Source organism: Chlorocebus sabaeus, chromosome 3 (assembly GCF_047675955.1).
Source record: "Chlorocebus sabaeus isolate Y175 chromosome 3, mChlSab1.0.hap1, whole genome shotgun sequence".
Classification (NCBI taxonomy): Eukaryota; Metazoa; Chordata; class Mammalia; order Primates; family Cercopithecidae; genus Chlorocebus; species Chlorocebus sabaeus.
In genome coordinates, this window is record NC_132906.1 from 6556330 (window position 1) to 6572675 (window position 16346).

The following is a 16346-nucleotide window of genomic DNA, read 5'->3' on the forward strand; positions in this document are numbered from 1 at the left end:
TAATGTTAATACTTTTTTATCTTGGTAATGTTGCTTGGCAACGTTGGTACCAAGCCAGATTAGTAAGATTTACCAAGATTAATAAATCTTGGTAAAATTGCTTAATTTCTTAATAATTATAATACGACTTTTTTTTGTTGTTTTGAGACAGGTCTCACTCCGTTGTCCAGGCTGGAGTGCAGTGGCACAAGCATGGCTCACTGCAGCCTCAACCTCCTGGACTCAAGTGATCCTCCCACCTCAGCCTCCCGAGTAGCTGGGACTACAGGCACATGCCACCATGCCTGGTTAATTTTAGTATTTTTTGTAGAGACAGGTTTTGCCATGTTGCCCAAGCTGGTATCAAACCCCTGGACTCAAGCCAACTGCCCACCTTGGCCTCCCAAAGTGCTGGGGTTACAGGCGTGAGTCACTGTCCCCGGCAATAAGGTAACTTTTAAAATGGAAAATCTAGTTTGTTAAGACTCTACTTTTCTCTATCCAAGGAATACGTACACAACACACACACACAAATTATATATATATAATATGTGTGTATATATGTATATATAATATACATAATATATGTGTACATATGTATATATATGTATATATAACATGTGTATATAATATATATGTGTATATATAATATATGTGTATATGTTATATTATATATATATGTGTCTAGAAACCATTGCTATGGTTACTAAATGACACTACATAGGGCTGGCAGGGCATCATCCTTGTCCATAACCAGTACCTGTTGAGCTTGTGCCAGATGTTTAGCACATTTTCCACTTCGTTACTGCTCAAACTCTAATCTTTGAATAATGACTCCGTTTCTCTCTTGCAAGGGGCAAGCAGTCCCTGCTGCAGAGGAGTGGCCTCTTCTTTAAAACCGGTGCATCATCCATTGGTTAGGTTCCGTTTGGGCAGTCCCTTCAGGAAATTCTTGGTTTTCTTTCTGGTTTCTGTGTCGGTGCTCCTTGTCGTAAGGAGGTGGAATAGAATTGGCGGGGGGAAGTCTCCATTGCCTGCTGCTTGGGACCCAGACCATGAGTCTTGTAACTGCATCCGACTCATCTGACTCCACATTTGTGTAACAAAGTTGTGAGTTGTTTTTCCAGGTTGAAGGTCATGTAACCTGAGCATGCCCAGATAAACCAAGTGGGCAACCACAGGCGGGGCCTAATTGCTCAGACCAAGGAACAGGGAATGAATTAAGAAGCAGAAACCTGGCTGAGTATGGTGGCTTATGCCTGTAATCCCAACACTTTCAGAGGCCGAGGCAGGCGGATCACCTGAGGTCAGGAGTTCGAGACCAGTTTGGCCAACATAGTGAAACTTTGTCTCTACTAAAAATACAAAAATTATCTGGGTGTGGTGGCGCGTGCCTGTAATCCCAGCTACTTGGGAGGCTGAGGCAGGAGAATCGCTTGAACTCAGAAGGCAGAGACTGCAATGAGCTGAGATTGTGCTACTGCATTCCAGCGTGGGTGACAGAGTAAGACTCTGTCTTACTCTAAAAAAAAAAAAAAAGAAGCAGAAACCAGACAGCAAGACCCAGGATCCAGTCAGATCATTCCTCATTACCCTCTGACTATCAAACCTGCCCCAACTCCCAGACTGGGGAGACGGATTTGAGGCTGACTCCGGTCTTCCTGTTTGGCAGCCTTGCAATAAACTACTCTCTCTACAGAAACTTGGTTCAGTGTTTGGCTTTCCAAAGTGTGGGCCAATGGGGCCAGTTCAGTTCAGTAACAGCCTTACCTGCTTTATTTTTGGCAAATCTTAGCCTCTTTAAAAAACACTTTAATTTTAAAATAAGTTTGGATTTACAAAAGCGTTCCCAAGATAGCACAGAGAGTTCTTGTGTGGTCTTCACTGAGCTTCTATTGTTATTATCTTATATAACCATGGTGCATTTAGTGAAACAATGCTATTGTGTTTGTTTTCTACGGCTGCTGTAACAAATTACCACAGACATGGTGGCTTTGAATAACACAGATGTATTGTCTCACACATCTGGAGGTCACAAGTCCAAAATGGGTTTCACTGGGCTCAAAGCAACATGTCGGCCAGGTGCAGTGGCTTACACCTGTAATCCCAGCAATTTGGGAGGCTGAGGCAGGTGGATCACTTGAGCTCAGGAGTTCAAGACCAGCCTGGGCAACATGGCAAAACCCTGTCTCTACAAAAAATACAAAAATTAGCTGGGTGTCATGGTGTGTGCCTGTGGTCCCAGCTACTTGGGAGGGCTGAGGCGAGAGGATTGCTTGAGCCCAGGAAGTTGAGGCTACAGTGAGCCGTGATGGCGCTACTGCACTCCAGCCTGGGTGGCAGAGAGAGACCCTGTCTCAAGAAAAAAAGAAAAAAAAAGAAAAGAAAAGATATCCCTAGGGCTGTGTTCCTTCTGGTGGTCTAGGGGAGAATGTTTCCTTGTCATCTCCAGCTTCTATAGGCTGCTTGTGTCCTTGGCCTGAGGCCTCCTTCCACTTTTTTTTTTTTAGCTGCATTTATTTTATATATGTAAAGAAGAGAAGCTTGCTATATTGCACAGGCTGCCCTCAAATTCCTGGGCTCAAATGATCCTCTCGCCTCAGCTTCCTGAGTAGGTGGGACTTCAGGCACACGCCACCTCACCTGGCTTACTAAACTCTATTTTTAAGAACAGTTTCAGGTTCACAGTAAAATTGAGTAGCAAGTACAGACAGTTCCCACACATCCATCCTCTGCCCCCACACATACATACACTCCCCCACTATCAACATCCAGCAAGACTTGTGCAGGATGGTACATTTGTTACAATTGGTGAACCTACGCTGAGACATCACTGTTAACCAAAGTCCACAGTCGACCTTAGGGTTCAGTCTTTTGTTTTGACAAATGTGTAAGGACCTGAATCCACAATTACAGTATCATACAGAGTGATTTCACTGCCCTAAAAATCCTGTGTGCTCTACGTAGTCACCCTTCCTCCTCTCATACCCTTGGAAACCACTGGTCTTCTTACTGTCTCTAGTTTTGTTACCCACAGTGGGTGAGTTTGGCAGATATCAACCCAGTGACCATAACCAAGGAGGATTTCGCAAGATAATTTTATTTCTTGTAACAAGTAAGGAGAATACCAGGAATAGTTCCCAAATCATTGTCTCCCTACAGGGCTGGGTCAGGTTTTATAATCATAGGATAATGAGGTGTGATCTGATTGGATCTCACAATGAGGTGATGCCAGGAGGCATGATATAATTGGGTCCTGCCATGGGGTAATGCCAGAGCTTGATCTGATTGGATCCTGGATTCTGCCAGGTGGTGTCTGCTTCTTAATTTGGTCCCCTTTCCTTGGTCCAAGCACTTAGGTTCCCCCTATGGTTGCACACTTGGTTCATCTGGGCATGCTCAGGTTACACGAGGGTCGATGGCAACTGAAAAACAACTCACAACTTTATTACTTATTGAGGCTGGGCGTGGTGGCTCATGCCTGTAATCCCAGGACTTTGGGAGGCCGAGGCAGGCGGATCACCTGAGGTCAGGGGTTTGAGACCAGCCTGGCCAACATGGTGAAACCCCATCTCTACTAAAAATACAAAATAGCCGGGCATGGTAGCACACGCCTGTAGTCCCAGCTACCCAGGAGGCTGAGGCAGGAGAATCGCTTAAACCCGGGAGGCGGAGGTTGCGGTGAGCTGAGATTGTGCCATTGCACTCCAGCCTGGGCAACAAGAGTGAAACTCCATCTCAAAAAAAATAAATTAAATAAATAAACAAATAAATTTTTTAAAAGTTGACCCAGGTGGGGCCGGGCACAGTGGCTCATGCCTGTAATCCCAGCACTTTGGGAGGACAAGGCGGGTGGATCGCCTGAGGTCAGGAGTTCAAGACCAGCCTGGCCAACATAGTGAAACCCTGTCTCTACTAAAAATACAAAAAATTAACTGGGAGTAGCGGTAGGCGCCTGTAATTCCAGCTACTCGGGAGACCGAGGCAGGAGAATCACTTGAACCCGGGAGGTGGAGGTTGCAGTGAGCCGAGATTGTGCCACTGCACTCCAGCCTGGGCAACAAAGAGCAAAATTCCATCCAAAAAAAAAGAAAAGTTGACCCAGGTGGATCTGATGCAGTTACAGTTTTGCCTTTTCTGGAATGTCATATAGTTGGAGTCATACAATATGTAGCCTTTTCAGATTGGCATCTTTCATTTGGCAATATGCATTTAAGGCTCCTCTGTGTCTTTTCATGGCTTAGTAGCTCATTTCTTTTTATTGCTGAGTAATATTCCATTGTCTGGGTGTACCACAGTTTATTTATTCATTTGTCAGTTCATGTACATTTGGGTTGTTTCTACTTGTTGGCTATTATGAATAGTGCAAACAAATATGTACAAGTTTTTGTCTGGACATATGTGTTTATACCTAGGAGTGTAATTACTGGGTTATATCGTAACTCTATTTTATAACAGACTTGAATGCTGGACTGTTTTCAAAAGCCGCTGCGCTATTTTATTGTATTTTATTATTTTATTTTATTATTATTATTATTTTTTGAGATGGAGTCTAGTTTGTTGACCAGGCTGGAGTGCAGTGGTGCAATCTCGGCTCACTGCAAGCTCTGCTTCCCGGGTTTGCGCCATTCTCCTGCCTCAGCCTCCCGAGTAGCTGGGACCACAGGCACCCGCCACCACGCCCGGCTAATTTTTCGTATTTTAAATAGAGACGGGGTTTCACCGTGTTAGCCAGGATGGTCTCAATCTCCTGACCTTGTGATCCGCCTGCCTTGGCCTCCCACAGTGCTGGGATTACAGGCGTGAGCCACTGCAACTGTCTGCTGCTGCACTATTTTATGTTCCCACCAGCAATGTATGAGGGCTCCAGTTTCTCTACATCCTTGTCAACACTTGATATTATTTGTCTTTGGTTGTAGCAATCCTGGTGGGTGTAAAGTGGTGTCTCATTGTGGTTTTGATAAGGGTCTAGTATCTGAAATGCTTTTTATAGTACGTTTTTCCCCCTCTAGTGAAAGATCCAGTCACATACTATATTCAATTGTCATGTCTTTTGAGTCACTTTTAATCTAGCTCTAATATTTTTAGATTCCTTTCCTCAAAGCTCAACATTTATTGGCAAAGGCATTTTTAGAAAATAATATACTTCAAGTATCATTTTGGATTCTCAAAACAACCTACACGAACAGTATCCTTGGTCGTTCTGAGGTAGCACCTCACTCATTTTCTTGGCACAAACCACTCCTTTTGTTTTTCTTCATACTACAGAAGGGACACAGCATTTTACAAATTTCCCTTTACTGTCTCTTGAGTGCCTTGAAAATACCAAATCCCGCAAACAAGCAAGAAGGAGGTGCCTGACCGACAGGATTAAACAAGAAGCCCCCTCTTCCTTCAAAATTTCAGCTGCCCCTGGCCAGGCACAGTGGCTCACACCTGCAATCGCAGCGCTTTGGAAGGCCAAGGCAGGAAGATTGCCTGAGCCCAGGGGTTCAAGACAGCCTAGTGAGACTCCATCTCTACAAAAAAGAAAAGAAAGAAAAAGAAAAAAATTAGCCCAGTGTGGTGGTGTACACTTGTGGTCCCAGTTATTTAGGAGGCTGAGGTGGGAGGATTGCTTGAGCGGAGGAGGTTGAGGCTGCCGTGAGCAGTGATGATGCCACTGCACTTCGGCGTGGGTGATAGAGCAAGACCCTGTCTCAAAAAAAAAACAAACAAAAAAATCCTGTTCAGTCCTCTCAGGGGGATAATTGGGCAGCCACAGTCCCCTCTTCATTGCCCCTCACCCTAGCATACTTTAGGCAGCCAATGTTATTCCCTTGTGATTCTATTTTAGGGAGTTTTCCCATAGGCACTAATTCCCATGTGAGAGGCCACAATGGGGTACAGCATACATTTCCCTTGGTTCCCACCCATTGAAGCTGGCAAGGCAGTATCAGCATGAGCAATCGTCTTCATCCTGTGAGTGGCATGAAGCAAAATCATTCAACCAGTGACAGATTTAAATGTTCAAAAATAGGCAGTCATGTCACTTTCCCCACACAAATGCAAACGCCCCCAAGAATGGCCAGAACAAGAGCTACCGTGATTCCAACTGGAAGAACACTTGTGCTGTTTATAGTCAAACAGCTTGTAATCGTCTGCTTCCTTCCTCCCTCCATCCTTTCATCGGAAGGAAGAACCATCTGCTTCCCTCCTCATTCTTCCCCGCCTCTCCTTCATCTCTGCAGGTTGACTTGAAGCCTGCCGGAAGTGAAGAACAGAAGGCGAAGTGGAGTCTTCTCTCTTAGGCACATCAGCTTTTTGCCTACACATCTGGATGGATAACCCACTCTTTCCTGACCCAATGGTCTTTCTCTACATATCAGAACTTACCTACTCATTGGTTGTAACTAGGTTTTGTCTTTCCTATTTCCTGGCCTTTATTCATGCTTCTTGGCCTTTATTCATCCTTCCACTTGGAATTCATTTGCTCACCAAAATCTTAGCCTGTGTGCAAGAGCAAACTCAAATGCCATTTCCTACAGGCAGCCTTCTCTGCTTTGCTCCTCCCCCAGGACACCTAGCACATAGACGATGCTTGAGCAATACTTGTTGAATGAGTGAATGAATGAAGGAAGAATGAAATATTCATTGCCTCTGTTGCTTTATGTAACTCTTGTTAAAGTCACAGAGTATTACAGTACAAGTGGTCCTGGGACATCCAGTCCACAGGAGACGAGTTACTTTGTAAGTCAGGGTATGACAGCTGAAGGCTGTCACAGGTTGGTGGTATGTAGATATGTATGCTTCACAGGGCCCCTTGGCCCTGACTCTTCTGTTTTATGCAGACAAGGATGTGGTCTTGCTGATGCTGAGTTTGTTCAGGAAACAGAAGTCCGATGTTTGCAAATATTTATTTAAATGGAAGCATTAAGTGTAGAGGTTGATTGTGTAAGTTCTTCCTGAGAAGTGTTGAGAGTTCAAGTATAACATGCCCATGGCAGACGACAAGATCAAGCTGCTCAGACTCAGCTAGACTCTACCTTGCATGGTCAGGGCACTGGAAGCTGTACCCTCCTCCTGCCTCTCACCCTCAGTCCCTGTCTCCAGTCATCACACTGCTCTGCAGTGCTCAAGAAGCTATGCCGGGTCATGCCCATGATTGTGCTAAGTTTCTGTAGCTGTGGATAATTATATTGGGCTTATAGCATGATGTGGGATAGATGCCAGAAATAAAGCCCTTGCCCTCTGTTATAGACTGAATTGTGTCCCCCTCCAAATTCACATGTTGAAGTCCTAACCCCCAGTACCTCAGAATGTGGCTGTATTTGGAGACTAGGTCCTTAAAGAGTTACATGAATTAAAATGAGGTCATTAAGGCAGACCCTTATCCAATACCACTAGTGCCTTATAAGAAGAGGAGATTTGGACACAGAGATATGCAGAGGAAAGATGATGTGAAGACACAGGGAAAAGCGGGATGTCTACAAGCCAAGGAGAGAGGCCTTGGGAGAAAAAACCCTGCTGGCGTCTTCATCTTGGACTTGCAGCCCCCAGAGCTGTGAGAAAATAAATGTCTGTTGTTTAAGCCTCCCAGGCTATGGTACTTTGTTATGGCAGTCCCAGCCAACTGATACTCCCTTGATGAGGTTTGTTGTGGAGAGTTACATACGTGGCTCATCCCCTCTCTTATGCAGGAAGGCATCGTGCACGAACCCATACCTCCAGATCATAATGTGCTCTCCAAGGAGGACCTGGGGCTGTTCTCTTTCGTTATGGAAGGGATGCAAATGTCCATCCCCAAGTGACTCTTTCCACTTTGAAACAAAGAGGAGCTGGAAGAATTTGCCATTAAACTTTTAATAATAGTCACATGTCTTCCTTATGCATTTTTATATTTGCTTGTACCTTTGTTCAATAGAAAATGACAAATGCATGACTCTCCAGCCCCACCCACTCAGCTCCCACGTTCCCAGCTGATTCAGTGTTCTCTGATCCACTGTCTCCTCTGGCTTGTCTCATCACTCCAACATAGGTGCTCACGTGCACATGCTTTGCCACTTCCAAGGGCATAGGATGAGGTGAGGAATGAGTTGACAGTGTTGGGGTCTGGGCTTATCTACCTGCTGCTGGCACGGTCATCCATAGGGGCAAAAGGAGTCTCAGGTCGGTCATCACACTTGGCATTCTGGAGCGTTCAAACATTTTTCATGAATGCTAACTCATTTAGTCATCAAAGGAACCGTGCAAATTAAGCAGAGTGAAACTATTATTTTCATTTTCAGGAGGAAACTGGGGCTTAGAAAGATGACGTGCCATGTGCAGGGTCTCATAGTAAGGATGAGGGAGCACAGAGACGAGAGCCTTCTTTTAGTCACCAACTCCTACGCTCTCCCACGCCTTGTGCAAACATAAAGAGCTCTGTGCCCTTGGTTGTCCCGTCACCAGCATTAAACTGGCTTATCTGGTGACATAGTAAGATTTTGACAGCAACCACTTATGCAGTGCTGATGATGATCCAGGCACCTTTCCATGTAAATGCCGTACACGGATTCACATCTAACACCCTTAAGAGGTTAAGTCCTGTTATCGTCGCCCGCATTTTACAAATGTGGAGACTGATGTGTGGAGAAGTTATGTCGCTGGCCCAAGGTTACACAGCTGTCAACAGGCAGACTCAGCCTTCACACCCAGGCAGTCTAGGTGCAGGCTCTGCTCTCTTAGCCACGGTGCCATAACTGCCCGTCACCGCTGTCTGTGGCCTCTGTCTGTGCTCAGGATGGTGAAGACCACATGGAGGCCAGGAAGGTTGTTACCTGACATATAGACAGAACCTTTGTGTCCTCCCGAAATTCATAATTCAAAACCTTCCCCACTAATGTGATGGTATTGGGAGGTGGGGACTTTAGAGGTGATTAGAATTAGGGGGGGGTCCTGAGGGCAGGGCCCTCATATCGGGATTGGTGTCCTTATAGGAAGGGACACCAGAGAGCTGGCTTCCTCTCTCTGCCCTGTGAGGACACGGCGAGGAGGTGCCATCCAGGAATCAGGAAGAATCTGCTGGAGCCTTGATCTTGGATGTCCCAGTATCCAGAACGACAAGAAATTGCTGTTATGTAAGCCGCTTGGTCTGTGGTGTTTTGTTATAGCAGCCGGGGCTGACTAAGATGACTGCCATCCCCCTCCACTAAGTGAGCACTCTATGCCCCAAATCAAGCCCTGGAATGCCCCGAAGTCTCAGCTCCCTGGAGCCCGAGCTCCTATCCCTCCAGCTAGCATCAGCTGCTCCTGGTGTCCCTCCATCTGGGGTGGCTTCATGTTCCCAGTGAAGCGGGCCGAACTAGGTCAGTGGCAGCAGGAACGGGTGGCCTGCGCTTCCTGCGTCCTCCCGCTCCCTGAGCAATCTGGTCCAGTGGCTGAGAACAGTATCTCCCCAGGCTGCTGCAAAGCCCTGCTGAGAAGGATGGTGATTCAGACTGAGTGTGTCTTAATGGTTCTGCCTGCTCCTTCTCTGCATGTGTCAGAGCCTGCTGCTCTGAAGAGGTTTTTAAGCTCACAGAAACAATGAGGCTGGCAGTTTTCAGCCCAGAACTTGTGCTCACCAGAGGGGACAGGGCTCTTAGGGCAGTGAGAACCCAGGGTATGCCAGGACAGCTTCCAACAGCAGGGAGAAAGAACTTGGATATTTGTAGCCTTGGCTCCTCACCAGCTGTATGACCCTGGAGAGTATTGTCATCATAGTAGCACTTACGGGCCACTCATTATGAATCAGGCCCTTTGCTAAGCATTTTGCCCATATGCTCTTGTTCACTCCTCACAGCGACCCGGGGAGAGCGCCTCATTTTATGGATAAGGATATTGAGGTCCAGGGGCAAGGAAGCTGAGTTACTTGCCCAAGGTCATACATTTAGTAAACAGCTAAGATTTGATCAAGATTGTTCCTTGTTCTCTCTCTCCTTTCCTCCCTCCCATCCGCACGCTCTCTCTCCTTTCCTCCCTCCCATCCGCGCGCTCTCTCCTTTCCTCCCTCCCATCCGCGCGCTCTCTCTCCTTTCCTCCCTCCCATCCGCGCTCTCTCTCCTTTCTTTCCTCTTTCTCTTTTTTCCACTCAACAAATATTTGTAGCATCTGTCTGATGCTATGTCAACGGGGAGATACAGTAGTGAACACGACATTTTGGTCCTCACCTGATGCTAACTACGCTCTGTTGTCTCCCACGCCATTTAAGCCTTTTCCTGCCAAGCCGCGCATGGAGAAAACGACACCTGTGAGGCCCCCACTGGGGTTCAGAAAGCAATATCCCAAAGTCTGGCACTTTGATATGCAGAGAGGACTTAGAAGCTGCCTCAAAATCAAGGTCCCTGTAACCTTACCTTGTCCTCTTCCCCCTACCTACATCAAGTGCAGAGAAGGGCTCTCTGAAATTTCCTTCTCTGGCCAATAAAGCTTTTTTCCAAAGGAAATGAAATTGTTTTAAGACCTCCTCCCTACGGATCCCATCAAGTAACCAGAAAAGATAAACTGAAAGAGAAGAGGCTGGGTGTCATCAACACACCCAGACAGATTTTTCATCTATTCCTTTGAGGCCAGCTCCAAGAGATGACTTGCGAGATTTTATCTGCATAATAAGACACCTTTTGTTCCTGTGCAGCTCCACCCCTCACCTTCCCTAATGCCTGCCTCCCACCTCCCAGGTCCTTAAGTCTCTTCCCTATGAAGAGAGTATTTAAGCCTCAACCATCTGGCCCTCTTTGAGTTCATATTGTATATGACTCCTGTGGACACACATGCGTATAAATACATTTTATGCGCCTTTTTCCTGTTAATCACCTTTCGTCAGTTGATTTTTCAGCAAACCTTCAGAAAACAAAGGAAAAGTTTTCCCTTTGCTCCCACACCCCAATGGTCTTCCCTTGGCTTTTAGATGCATTCAGAAGTGGGCGTATTGAGACTGAGAAGCGGGAAGTATCTGGGCACTTGGGTGCACCTGTTTGAAGCTTGGGGAGAGGTTGGGGAATCAACTTTCAGGAGTGAATGAGTCTGTCCAAAATGAAGTGTGTAGTGGGAGGACAAGAGGGATGATGAGCCAAGGGTGGAACCAGGATGGTGGCAAGGCTGTGGGAATTAATGGATGGGTGAAGAAGAGAAAGCTCATGACAGGGCTATGAAGGAACATCAGAGAGGTGGGGGAAGAACCAGAAGAGAGTATTGTCCTGGAAGTCAAGGAAGGTGTGAGTGCCAAGTTATGGGGTGTGGTCAGCAGGATTACGTGGCAACCTGATAGTTTAACCTTCTTCAGCAACATTTGCTTTTTTCTAATACACAGAATTCCTGCTCCTATTTCTTTTGAATTCCTTTTCCTCTTTAATAAAGTGGAAGGAAAAGCTCTGACTCTAGTCACCTGGACTCACTCCCTCAATGCCAACTCACTTTTGCCAGGTCCTTGTATATCCTTCCTGTGGTATTCTCTCCAGTTAATTTTTTGCGAAAGTAAAATTGTCAACTTATTTACCTGTTCAACTGCTAGATGGAATTGTGTTGAAGTTCCACTTATACAAAAATACCCCAAATTCTGGTTTTTGTAAGTTTTGCAACATTCTTAATGTAATGTTGCAAATACAATACATTTTACATTATTCTCCACTTAGAGTAGGGTTGGTGGTTTGAAACAGAATGTTCCCTTCCCTCCTGAGAACTGCCACAAATTTCCTATTCCTGGCCTGAGGGATAGCCCATTTGCAGAATGAGAAGGTTGACACATGTGAAAACCAGTGAGCAATCTAGTTAATAGCTCTGCCAGCTTCCTGGTGTTCAGAGAGACCACTCACTTGGATTCATTCCCCAGTTAAGTGTCCTTTTCACCATGGCAGCTTTCAACATTTGAGCAAAGCTTTACCAGGCAGGATTGCCACCCAAGCAAGCAGGGCATGGTTTTGCCATCACGGTAGGCACTGGGCTCTGCCATTTCCACCTCAAGGACATCTTGCCAGGTCCTCACCACAAGCTTTGGGCTCTCGTTCTTCCTCCCTCACCTGGACCCTTCACAACTTTCTGCATGGAAGGTGACAGCCAATATGTCTGGTGTAGCACAGTCTTCAAGCTGTATTTTTTGAAATGTGTATGTTTTCATATAGTTAGAAATTTTTAAAAATGTAAAGAGGTATAAAGTGAAAATCTTCACTTCTCTTCCTGTATTCATTCACCCAGTTTGCGCTCCTCCCCATGTACCCAAAGGTAACCACTTGTATTAGTTTCCAGCTCAAACAGTGTGCTCTCCATGGACCAGCATCTACTCCTCCCGCTGGGTCCCATTGCTCCTTTCTCTGACTTCCTGAGTTCGCTGGCACCTGTGTGAGAGAGGATCCTATGTTATAATGAGCTGTTTGCCTGTATATCAGGAGTCAGCAAACTTTTCCTGTAAAGGGTCAGATGGTAAATATTTAGGCTTAGGGGATAAGAGGCAAAATTGAGACGATTATATATGTCTTTATGACAAAAGAGAATAGATTTCCACAATATCATTATTGATAAATTCAAAATACAAGAAAAACTAAGTATAATGTTTTGTAATTCAGGTCTACTAATGAGAAGAATGTTTTTAATTTATGGACATGGTATCTGGGCGTGATGACTCACATCTGTAATCCAGCACTTTGGGAGGCCAAGGTAGGAGGATTGCTTGAGGCCAGGAGTTTGAGACCAGCCTGAACAACAAAGCGAGACCCCATTTCTACAAAATAAATGAACAAATAAATAAGCAAAATTTTTTTTAAAAAATTAGCTGGGTATGATGGCATGTGCCTATGGTCCCAGCTACTTGGGAGGCTGAGGCAGGAAGATCCCTTGAACCCAGGAGGTCGAGGCTGTAGTGAGCTATAATGGCTGCACTGGACTGCAGCCTGGGTGACAGAGTATGACCTTGTTTCCAAAAAAACAAATAAAAATAAATACAATTTATGGACATTGAAATTAGAATTCCATACAATTTTACATCACAAAATATTCTTCTTTTAATCTTTAAAAAAATTATTTTAAAATGTAAAAATGTTTCTCAGCTTGTGGTGTATACAAAAACAAGGAGTAGCCAGATTTGGCCTGCAAACCGTACTGATTCCTGCCCTCTAGGATGTTATCTTCTCCTTGAAAGCAGGGTTTATCTTAGTGTTCCCTGTGACAGCTTGCAAAATCTCAACACATATTCATTCACCACAAGGATCTTGTCCAGCAGTAATGACAGCTTTCTCACAGACGCTAAACAGCGAACTTCACATTTGCTATCTTACTTAAGGTTCACAGCAGCCTGATGAGGCAGTATCATTATCCTCTATTACTGACGAAGCAATGGAGGAACAAGGAGCGAGTCTGTCCTACTTTGCCATGAAGCTGTTATGCCGTAGAGTTATGAAGCTGTTAAGTCTGCCGGCCCAGCCACATGCAGTGACTCACGCCTGTAATCCCAGCACTTTGGGAGGCTGAGGCGGGCGGATCACTTGAGGTCAGGAGTTCGAGACCGGCCTGGCCAACGTGCTGAAACCCCCATCTCTACTAAAAATACTAAAATTAGCTGGGCACGGTGGCATGTGCCTGTAATCCCAGTTACACAGGACGCTGAGGCAGGAGAATCACTTGAACCCAGGATGCAGAGGTTGCAGTGAGCAGAGATCGCACCACTGCACTCCAACCTGGGTGATAGAGTGAGACTCCATCTCAAACAAACAAACAACAACAAAAAAAGTCTGTCGGCCCCTACAGCCCACAGACCAAACAGCACCCAGACTGCTTTCAGTGGGAGCAGGAGCAGAGACCCAGATCTCAGAGCAACTTCTTGGCGCTCCAGACTCACGGCCTGGAGAAAGCTGGTCTCTAGAAAGAAGGAGTTATCTGAGTGCAAGCAGAAAAAGCAAGCGTCAGCCGTCACCAGCATATTCCGGAAGCTCAGGACTAGGCATTGATCCTAGAACAAGTTTCTTGCACCCCACATTTCAACAGGGGCAAGAGGAACCTAATAGCTTTATTTTAATTAAAAAATTGTTTTTTTATTTTTTTAAGAGACAGGGTCTCACTCTGTCACCTAGGCTGGAGTGCAGTGGCAAGATCACAGCTCACTGTAACCTGGAACTTCTGGGCTCAAGTGATCCTCTTGCCTCAGCCTCCTAAGTAGCAGGGACTATAAACATGAGTCATGGCACCCAGCTAATTTAAAAAATTTTTTTGTAGATGGCCAGGTGCAGTGGCTCACTCCTGTAATCCTAACACTTTGGGAGGCTGAGGCGAGTGGATCACGTGAGGTCAGGAGTTCGAGACCAGCCTGGCCAACATGGCAAAACCTTGTCTCTACTAAAAGTATAAAAATCAGTTGGGTGTGGCGGCACGCACCTGTAATCCCAGCTCCTCGGGAGGCTGAGGCAGAAGTGCTTGTACCCAGGAGGCAGAGGTTGCAGTGAGCTGAGATTGCGCCACTGCATTCCAGCCTGGGCGCCTTTTATTTATTTATTTATTTTAGAGATGGGATCTCACTAAGTTGCCCAGGTTGGTCTCAAACACCTGGCCTAAAGCAGTCTTCCCACTTCTATCTCCCAAAGTGCTGGAATTACAAGCATAAGCCACCACGCCTGGCCAATCCAGTAGTTTTGACTGACTTAACATTGAATCAGGTGGTGTTTTTCCTTTATGTAACAAAATTTTATTTCCTAATAGAGCTAGGCATGTGGTTACACATATACAAAAAAAAAAAAATGTAGTACTGAAGCTTTTAAAATGTGGGTATACAAGACTATTTTGTAATGTAGGAAAATGTCTCCCATCTGTGGCTAACTAGAAGAAGCAGGTTAGAAACAGTATGGAGACCATGCTTCTGTTTAAACAATCAATGTGCAGAGCAGGAGAAAGAGGACGTACCTGAACACGCCCACAGCGTGTATCCTGGGGTGGGAAGATTATGGTGTTACTTTCTTCCTTGTGCTTATGTGCATTTCTATGGCTTTTCTTCCAAAAACCGATTATTGTTGTAAAATGTTAATTCAAAAAGAAGCTACTGTCAAGGATTAGACAGGCTGCAATGACCATGCTATGGCGAAAACAACTGGAAACTGGATGTGCTCACTCCTGTGTGTGTGCCTGGCGGTTATGTCAAATGTATTACATTCAGTGCTTGATTTGAGTCCCCTTTTTTTTTTTCTGGAATGTATCTTCATTTGACAATGTCAAATAGTTTCGTGAGAAAAATGTACCTGTTGAGGCTAAAATTTCACTTTGAATTGCTTTGAATTATAAACTCTGTAAATAGTATTTTATTTGAGGGGGAGGGGGATATAGGATTTGGTTCCTCTTTTTACTTTGTTAGGAAACTAGTTCCAAACGGCTAAAACGTTCATAATGTTCAAATAGCATCGTGAACAAACTAAATTTACAGAAGGAAGGGTCATACCTCTTGAATCAGCATCTTGAAGACATTGACTCAATAGGTCATCTTCCCACTGGCGTAGTGCCATTTTGCCTTTTGCCAAAGGGCTTTCACTGTGTGGTTTGGATTTAATAAAGGGCAGAATGAAATTTCATGTATGCAGTTTCCCACTGATTTGAGTCACTGTGTCACTGCTTTGGTGCAAAACCAAAATCACAAGACACAATCTATTAAGGGCTGGTGGGCAAAAGAGCTTTCTCGGCCCCAGATTAATGCCTGCGCGGGAGCTCCTTAGTTTAATTTCAGCAACATAGTTTCACATGAAGCATCTTCTTAAGCTATTGGTTTTCTTTTCGTATGCAAACACTTCAAGACTTCTATATCCGAGTGAATTTTGTTCTTCAAAGTACTTCCTGTGAAGTAATCCACTTTTCTTAAAGCTGATAGTATTCTTCAAAGTGTTTTTGAAACTCTTCTTTCATAATTGTTCTCTGAACCAGCCTACAAACTGTAATAAAAACAGTCTTTTTACTTTATAGTTATGCTGGACATACAAATCAAAATGGCATTTCCCTATCTGGGAGAAAATAAAGTTATATTCTTAATCACATGTTATGCCAAAATAAAAAACAAATGGATAAAACATTAAACAATAAAAAAATGAAAACATGAAAATGTGAAAGGAAATTGTGAGAGAAAATTGTTTTACTAATCTCAGAATGGTGAAGATCTTTTTAAATATGACACAAACATATGTATCAGTCAGGGTTCTCCAGAGAAACAGAACCAATAAGAGATCTATCAATCTATTTTCAATCAATAGATATATTGAGAGTGAGATAAAAAGATGGAGATTCAGATAAGAGTTGATGATGTCGCAATCTTGAGATAGAAAGCTGAAAATTTAGACAGGTTTCCATGTTGCAGTCTTTTTTTTTCCTGAGATGGAGTCTCACTCTGTCACCCAGGCTGGAGTGCAGTG